The sequence below is a fragment of the Crocodylus porosus genome, unplaced genomic scaffold (assembly GCF_001723895.1).
Source record: "Crocodylus porosus isolate Cpor-Errol unplaced genomic scaffold, CroPor_comp1, whole genome shotgun sequence".
NCBI classification, from domain to species: Eukaryota; Metazoa; Chordata; order Crocodylia; family Crocodylidae; genus Crocodylus; species Crocodylus porosus.
In genome coordinates, this window is record NW_017728945.1 from 1,108,101 (window position 1) to 1,116,802 (window position 8,702).

The 8,702-nt window shown below is 47.0% G+C and overlaps 1 long non-coding RNA gene across 1 annotated transcript in view; it reads left to right on the plus strand.

Moving 5' to 3' along the window:
* Positions 1-7,371, plus strand: part of LOC109320559 — a 51,170-nt gene extending 43,799 nt beyond the window's left edge. Inside the window, exons 2-3 of the long non-coding RNA XR_002103811.1 lie at positions 2,273-2,340; positions 7,287-7,371. This is a non-coding gene — a long non-coding RNA (uncharacterized LOC109320559). The remainder of the gene's footprint in view (positions 1-2,272; positions 2,341-7,286) is intronic.
* The last annotated feature ends 1,331 nt before the right edge of the window (positions 7,372-8,702 follow it).

The following is an 8,702-nucleotide window of genomic DNA, read 5'->3' on the forward strand; positions in this document are numbered from 1 at the left end:
TGCCCCCCCCCATAGCTGCCCCATTTGCTGGGGCTCTGGCTCTTTAAGGAAAAAAAAATGAGAAAAGCCCCAGGAGTCACCGCCTCTGGCTTTGGGGGGCTCATGCAGAACCCCCCACATGGCGAGGGGCAGCGGGGATTGCCCCCTGCCTGCAGCAGCAGAGAGTCCTGGGGTTTCTTCGGGTTTGGTTTTTTCTTTAAAGGGCCGGACCTGGCCCCTACAGGGCACCCGTGTGGGGGCTGGGGGAGCGGGGGGGCAGTTGGGCTTGATGTGACCTCCTGAGATCCCTTCAATCCTCGTTGTCTGTGATTCTGTGAATGTATCTAGCTTCCAAGAGTAGCCAAACGTACCCTCCAAGGAAGACAAAGGGCCTTACCCCAAACACATATACAAGCACATGTGTGTGGACACAAGATAGTCTCATATATCCATATCTGGACCTGTATGAATTAATGTCTACAGATGCCCGTACACAGGCAGGGGGTTATCTGTGCCAGCACATAAATATACATGTATGCACAAGCACGAATGTATGCTGTACACTTGCCTGCATGCAAACACGCAGGCATGGGAAAATCCATAGATGTGCTTACGTATGTATATACATGGTTCCAGGCACGCACAAGTACGTGGACACACGGAGGCAGCATGTGTGCTCTACCATGCATTCACACACATTAGCAACATCGATCAGGTTCCTTCTGGAGCATGTGATTCAATTGCCCCTATCTTAGCATGCATAATTGGAAAAGCTATTATTGGTCATAAAAATTTTCCCGAATTCTGAATCTCTTGGTTGAGTTCACACCAGGATCCCTGATATCAGCTATCGCTTCACAGCTTCGTTAAGCAGAGCATCTTTCAGGCAATCAATATATCCCACAGGGCACTAGACTCAAAGAATCGAGGTGCCTGTCCACACCTCGACACCCTCTAGCCAAAGGTGGGCCAAACCGCAGGATCTGCCAAGAGTGGCAGGCAAACAAGTTGCACAAACAGAAGACCAAGGAGGTTTAGGGCAGGCTGTAGTAATGACCACGCTGAGCATCCTGGGGCAGCCCGGGATATTCCCCTGTGTTTCTGGTTTCTGACAGTTGATATCAACAGTCCTTGCTTTTGTGGTCCTGTGCACTTCTCTGATCCAGATCACGAGCCAGTAATGCCTCAGACTTAGCCCCCTGTTCAGCAAAGCGCAGCGCGGAGCACGTGCTCAAGTTGCATCCAAAACAATAGGATTTTTAGGCATGTGCATAAATACTTTCTGAACCAGATTCATTCCTGGTGTGTTTCCAGCAGAGCATTATGCCAGCAGCAGATTTGGGGCATTTCTTTGCCTTGGGCTGCCATAGCCAGCTGTAAATTTGGTGTGACTCACCTCTCTCTCTGGTTCTTTGGGTGGGAACTGAAATGATCTAGACTAGGATATTCAGTAAAGAAAGAAGCAGTGTTTTTATCCAACTTAACCTTCCCTTGCTGCAACTTGAAACTATTGCTCCTTCTTTGGTCATCTGCCCCCACTGAGAACAGCTCAGCGCTCTGCTGAGTGGACCAGCATGAGCCAACAAGCCAGTAACCCCATTTAAGCCCAGCTTCTGTGTTGGTTCTGCGCCTAGTGGAGAATTTTACCCATGAGACTGAACCACAAAGTTCCTTTGCCCTCATCATAAATTAAATTAGTGCCACGCTCTTTAAACAGGGGGAAACTGAGGCACAGAATGGTAAATAGAACGGTGTGTCCTGCCCTCTCAAACCCTCCTGCCTTAGCAACGTTTCCACCTGGATGCCTCCCATCACATATTTCAGAGCTTGTTTGCATTGAGGTCTGAGTCCACTTGGGGAGTTGGAAATCTGATTTGGGGCAAGTCCTGTTCCACGCCTGGCTTGAAATCAAATTATTTTAGTTAGGGCAGGGAGGGGAAGAGAAATAGAGCAGGTAAAGTAATAGCTACTGTCTAGCATAGATAAGCCAGGCAGGACCAAATATTAATTCTGAGTCTGTTAGCATGCCAAACAAAGGGAGCCATAATTCCATCCACCTGTCCAAATCAAAGAAAATTACTGTCACTGACGGTGCATAATTCAGGAGTGATAAATCATTAAAACCGGATAGAAAAGGTAACATCCAGTTATTTGATACTGTTGGTAATGAGCCTGCTTGAAAGGGGAGTTCCTCTGAGTCACTGCCTTGAGTCTCCTCTTCAAACAGATCTGTAGAGAGGCTGTTTCAAAATTAATTTTAATTGCAAAATATGTGTTGGGGTTTCTTTTGCAGGGCCAGAAGCCAAATACAACAGGACAAGGCCCTCCTGTGCAGCTCCTTTCCTTCTTGTCGCCATAGTGGTGAGTATCGCTGGGTTGGTACATGGTGCTACTGAAGCACTGGGCACCATTTGAACTTGCGCCTGGGACCACAACACCTTGAGCTGGGTTGGAGCAGCCCCAATTGGCAAGGGAGCAGGCGGGGGGTCAGCCTGCCAGTCCAGAGTGGCTTCACCCCAGTTCAGTGGGATGCAGAAGGTCTGGCTGGGGCACGAGGATGCTCTAGTGCGGAGCTAGCCAGCAGGCAGCCCCTGCCCTGAAGCACCTTTGTGCCCCAGCTGGCTGGGTCAATGTCTACACGTGCACTGCTTTGGAGTAAAAACCTCCACAGCAGGGTAGTACTTGTGTTGACAAGCACTATCCTGCTGCAGAGTTAATTCGTTTACTCCAGCTTAATAGGGGCCTATGTGTACATATGTGATGTTTACTGCACAACTAATTAGACTACTCCGCAGTAAACATCTCGTGTAGATGCACCCAAAGAGTGCAAACTTATATGTCATGACAAAATTATACACCGTTTCCTTCTTTACGAAATCAATTCATTTCTAAGGGCCAGAGGAGATTTTTGGATCCTGCTCAGGTCTGCCATTTCCTCCTCCTAATCCAGTGATTTTGGGTTATCCTGGAAGAGGAGGAGGAGGAGGAGGAGGATAATCACAACGCCAGGCACAAAACAAAGAAAGAAAAATCTCCTGGGTTCGGGGAACAAAAGAAAGCCATGTCTCAAGCTGTGTCTCTGCATGAAATGGGAAAAGCTGAAGCTTTTTGCAACCACCTGGTGCTGAATTGCCACTTAAAAGAATTATCTTCAACCTTATCCCTGGAAAAAACAGCTATTCATGCAGAACAGACAGACAAACAGAGCAAAAGGCTGGAAATTATCGTGTAGACCTGCCCCCTCCCTCCCACTGCTAAAAGAGATGAAGAAGATAAGATAAAGTAAATCAGTACCAGGGTAAGCTATAGGTGTTAAGTATGGAGGCAAACTTGCGCGTGGAAAGATCTAATTCCTTACCACTTTTGAAATCTAAATGCCTTCAGGATGAATATTTTTTAGATCGTTTCATCCCCTCTGATAATCAAGCATCTTTAGGTGAGGATCCACTGATAACGGTTTCTGCCCCTACCCAGAAAAACGAGGAATCCATCCTTGCTTTAAGATCTATGGGCAATGACACCTAGCGAAGAGGAGTGAATTCAGCACTGGTGTGAAAAACAATGCAATGACAGGCCTGGAAAACCACAATTCACTATTAAGCTACAAAGCAGGTGCAATGAGAGTATAGGTCTGGGAACGCTGGGACATATGAAATAGGATAACAAACCAGGGATCCATCTATGCCAGCGTCATATCTCTACCACTGGCCAGTACTAGCTGCTTCAGGGAGAGGTGCAAGAAAGAAATTCAGCAACACGCAATTACGGACTAATGAACCTAGGGGAAATGCTTCTTCATCCCAGACAGTTTTGCTGTTGGCTTATACCCTGAAACATGAGAGTTTTTACCATCAGTATATTTTTACTGCCTATTTATTGTCGACATGCATGTTTTTACCACTCCCATCAACGGATAAGCCTTTTTTTAACTCAACCAAAGTCTTGGCATCAAGGATATATAGAAGGACCTTTCCAGAGCGAGGCAGTGGACTTCAATTTGCAGGCTATCAACCCTTGCTTTCTTTTCTTCTTTAATCATATCTAGCTGAAGATAGTGTCTCAGTAGCTAGTATATGGATAAATGCACTGCAGCTGAGCACTGATCTATCTATCTATCTATCTGTCTATCTATCTATCTATCTATCCCATTCTCTTTCTTGTGGTACTCATACACCTTCTTTGCCCTAGCACTGACTTCATTTGAAATATAATAATAAAGGTTATCCGCCAGGCTAGTACAGTCTCTGATTCACAATCCAGAGCTGTTGCCACCGGCTTTATGTCAAGATTAAATTATAATGATTTTCACAATGATATGTTTTAATTTCAGATGTTAAGAGCTTCTCACATGTGCTCAGGAAGACACATCAGATGAAAAGAGGCTCTTCTCCATCTCGCCATCAGTTTTAAAAGTTCTTTCAAGGGCACCAGCAGGTCACCAAACCCTGTGCTCCAGCCATTAATATTCCAAAGGGACAAGATTGATATTCTCGAAAAGTCATTTTTTTAGCAAATAACCTGTAGCTGAAAGTATCCACTTTCCTGGTCAGAGAGTTTCATATTCAGGACTGAATGATTTTTTTTTTCATCTTCTTCTTCTTGGTTGAGATCCTCAACTGGCATAAATCAGTGCAGGTCCTCTGAAGTCAATGCGTAGAGCACCGTGTGCTTAGACTAGCTGAGGATCCTGCCCAGCACACAGTAAAATGGTTGTAAAGAGATTCTCAACAAATGAAGAAGAAAAAGAAACTCCTTGCACTTGCAAATACACCAAAATGGAAAAGAAGGCATTGTCGGAAGTATTTAAATTAGATTTTAGAATAACAGCAATGAATAATAGATTGATGCAAAGATTAAAGATTTCTTTTTAAACCCACTAAGATTGTAGAAGCACTCCTGGTCTATAGGTTAATAATGCATTCAGTGCTCATGGTGGCAAGGACTGATTCTGCCTTCATGTAGGGCCCATTCCTAGGCTCAGATTATGATACCTTTCCCGAAAGAAATGGGGCAGTTTGTAGAGTAAATTCTTACTGGAGATGCACGTGGCGTAATCTGGTCTCTAAACACAGGGGTGACTTGACTCAGTGGAGTAGCCCCATCAAGGTCCAGCGTAAGTTAACTGGTGTGCAGGATTTTGCAGAGGTGTAAAACTGTGGTCAGTCCACAAGGATCACTGGAGCTTGGGGACCTGTTGGTTTCGGTTCTGCATCCTTTATTCTCATCACATATTCTCTGCCTTGGAGAACAGCCTCACTAAAGTCAACGCAGTGAGATACTGCTCACCGCAGTATGGCACAGTCCAGCCAACAGGTGAGGGGTATAATAATTGCAGGCTTTGGGCCCAGTTCTTATGCAATGGCCCCTTTACACAGCTCTAGCAAGAAATTGCATTTTCCCTTGCTTTAGAGGGTCCTGCCAGAGCCATATAAAGAGCCTATATTGTAAGAAAGACTTGGCTATCAATCTTCTTATACATTTTGGGCAGCAAATGACTTTTTGGGTGTGATTCTCCCTTCCCCAGCCCCGTGTGTGTGGTCACCAACCGTAGCACAAGTTGTTGTAAAAGAGCAAGTTTACACCAATGACCCTTAGGACTGCGAACCTGAGCCCCACTGGGAATTCAAGCAATGTTGCAAATTGGCCCTTGACAGCCAAAGACTCCACACCTCTCCTTCTGATTCAGGAGGATTTAGGTGTGCTTTGCATCCATTTTCTGTTGTCGCAAATGACTGCCCCCAAGAGAATTGGACCCTACCTGGGACCTTGTTATTAGCAATTCTGCTTCCCGTGTGTCTTTGAGTCGCAGGGCCTGCCTTTGCCAACACTAATCAGCTTTTCAGCATTGCTAGCAGAGCTGTAGAGTTGTCGGGGAGTGAGCCAGAGTCTCTCCTGACACATGCACCACCACAAGAATTGTCAGCTGCAGTCTTCCCCCCAGGATATTTATTAGAGGCGGTGATGTACGAAGCAGAAACAACTCAGCTGGAGTTTCACGATCCATGTGGCATGTGCAGTGCCCGCAGTTAGGAAAACCTTGCTTGTTTGCCAGAATAAGCCTAAGCAAGATGGAGAATAATGCTTCAAAAGCATCTGTTTGCCAGACACTCTCAGGAATCTTTATAAAGCTAGGCAAGTATTTCTGTACATATTTTACAGATGGGGAAACCAAGGCACAAAAAGGTTTGGGTCGACATTGTCCAAAGGGTGCTGAAGTCAGTGGGAGCATTGGGGGTTCAGCACCTCCAAACGATAGGCCCGACCAAGGCTGTTACATGTTGGGCACCCATCAGCTGAGGCTGCCTCAGATCCAGGGCTACTTGTGAATATTTTGGCCTTCTCATGGAAATTCGGTCATGCAGGGAGAAATAGAGACCAGAGGCAGTGGCCACTCTGTCCTCCTTTCTATCACGCTGCTTTTGACATATAGCTCTGATGAAGCATTAACAGCCCGGCAGAGGTACTCATGCTTGAGGCTCCTTGGAAAGAAGAGAGCTCGGCCAAGACAACTTGCATGCAACTCCGTGCTGCCCTTCAACCATTCCCTGGGCCTGCTTGTCCCATGTTTCCCAATTACCACCACTGTCCGAACAATGCTTCGAACCCTCCCAGCACCCTCGCTTCTTATCGCTCGATTTCGTTTGCATAGCTTTTTTAACAAAGATATATTTTACTAATGATCACAAGAGCAATGGGAACGCAGATAAACACATTCTTGAATACATTTGAGAACAAACCGAGATCCTCCTTCCAGAGGAAGAGGCTGACACCCCCAGGTGCATCGACATGAGCCATCCACTGAGCGGTTGTTACTGCGCAGGGTGGAAGACCTTGCCGGGCCAGGGATCTTGTTGTAGAAAGTTGCAGTCTCTGTGTCCAGACCTGATGGTCCTCTCTGGACGTTTCCTGCCATGCCTCGGATGAAGAAAGAAAAAGAACCAAAGAAAGATGTAACCTTGGGAGGAAGATCAGATGATCGCTCCTGTAACTTAGTGGGCTGTCTCCTCTTCACAGGGCTCCGCCATCCCATCCCCTGCCCTCTTACCACTCCAGATGTTTTAGTGCAGATGGTATTCTTGCATTTTTCTCCAACTCATTAGTCCTCCCTTGTAGGGATCATACTTCTGTGAATCTCTATTTTACAAGTCCTAGGAAATAGGACCTCTGATCCTGGGGCTTCCTATTAAGTTCCCGGCACCCATAGATCATAAATCCAAAGTCTCTCCCACCCCTTGTGGAAAGGATAACGTGGGGCTGTGCCCAGCGTCCCCAGAATTCACTCGGTCTCCGTTTTTTTCTCTTTCTAGATGCTGGGAATGGAGACCCTGCACTCACTGACCTAGATCGCCATCGCCTTCTGCACGGCACACCCACCTCGTCCCTCTTCTCAGGTAAGTCAGTCTCAGTGATATAGTTCTCTGCCATCTCCAGCCGATCCACCTAAACACCGCACCTCCGTGCGATCCCACGAGCCTCTGCTCACACCGCTCCCCTCTCTGGGGAACTAACTGCTGGTCCGTTCCTGTTTCCACATCCAGGACCATCGATCCAGCATAGGCTCCAGTTCGCTGCCCCGCTGGCCCCTCCAGCCTGTCTTCCTAATTATCCTCCGAGGCCTTCTGCCCAGCCCTCCGCTTGCTTGGTCTCACTGCGCAGGTAAGTTTTGCTGCCTGTGTTGCTCTTTGGGTTTCCCGTGGCGGGGCATACTTGCTGCCCCGTCACACAGTTATTTAGTACTTGCATAACCAAGTACTAAATGACTGCACGGTAAGCAGCATTACTGCACAGTAGCCTGGCAAGGTTGCCTAGCGATGCTTACTGTGCAGTAGCGTCATGTCATGGTTTGTGCCCGGCATTGCTGCTGCACAGTAGTAACAAGCTCCTGTGCAGTAAGCGTCTCATGTAGACACACCCACTCTGCTCTTAATAAGGCCTTGTCCTTCTCCAGTGACTTTCAGCATGCTATGAATACATTAATTAATCCTCACAAGCTTTCCCCATCCTATTTGTAGATGGGGGAAGTGGGAGCAAGTGACTTACCCTTGGGCACATGCTGAGGGTTTGACCTCAACCCCTCATGTATCTGACTGGATGTTTATGGCTTCCTCCTGCACATCTGCCCAGTGGTTTAATGGGAATACAAATAACAGTGGATGTCTAAAGCTGGGTCTCCTGCACCTTTTTCTGAACCAGCTTTTACTGGCCACTGTTGGTTGCAGGGCATTGGATTAGATGCACCTTGGGCTTGAACCAGCCAATATGGTGGGCTGAGACCCACTGCTCAGTGATCTGTACAGAGATGGGCAGGGAGGTGGTTTAAGCTCCAGGGGGGGTTGGATCTGAAACCACCCAGGGAACTTCAGACTCATTTCTAAGGTGTCAAAAACTCTAGTGAGGCCAGCGAGCTTGCTCCAGATTTATTTCAGTGAAACTGAGAACGAATATGTATGCTTAATTTCCTCCCCGTGCATTGGAGACGGTGGGTAGATTTATCTCCTGTTTTCCAGAATGCAGTCGTTTTTCTCCGTGTGATGGAACGAGCTCTGAGCAGAGCAGATTCTGATCTCATTCGCATTGGAGTTACTCTGAATACCTGGCTGGGTAACTTAGAGCAGACTTTGAGCTACTCAGTTCAAATCTTTCTGGGGGAAGTGAAGTGCCAAGGTGAAGTCTTGATCTCCCTGCAATGAGAGGTGTGCAGTAGTTGTCACCAGAGTTCACTC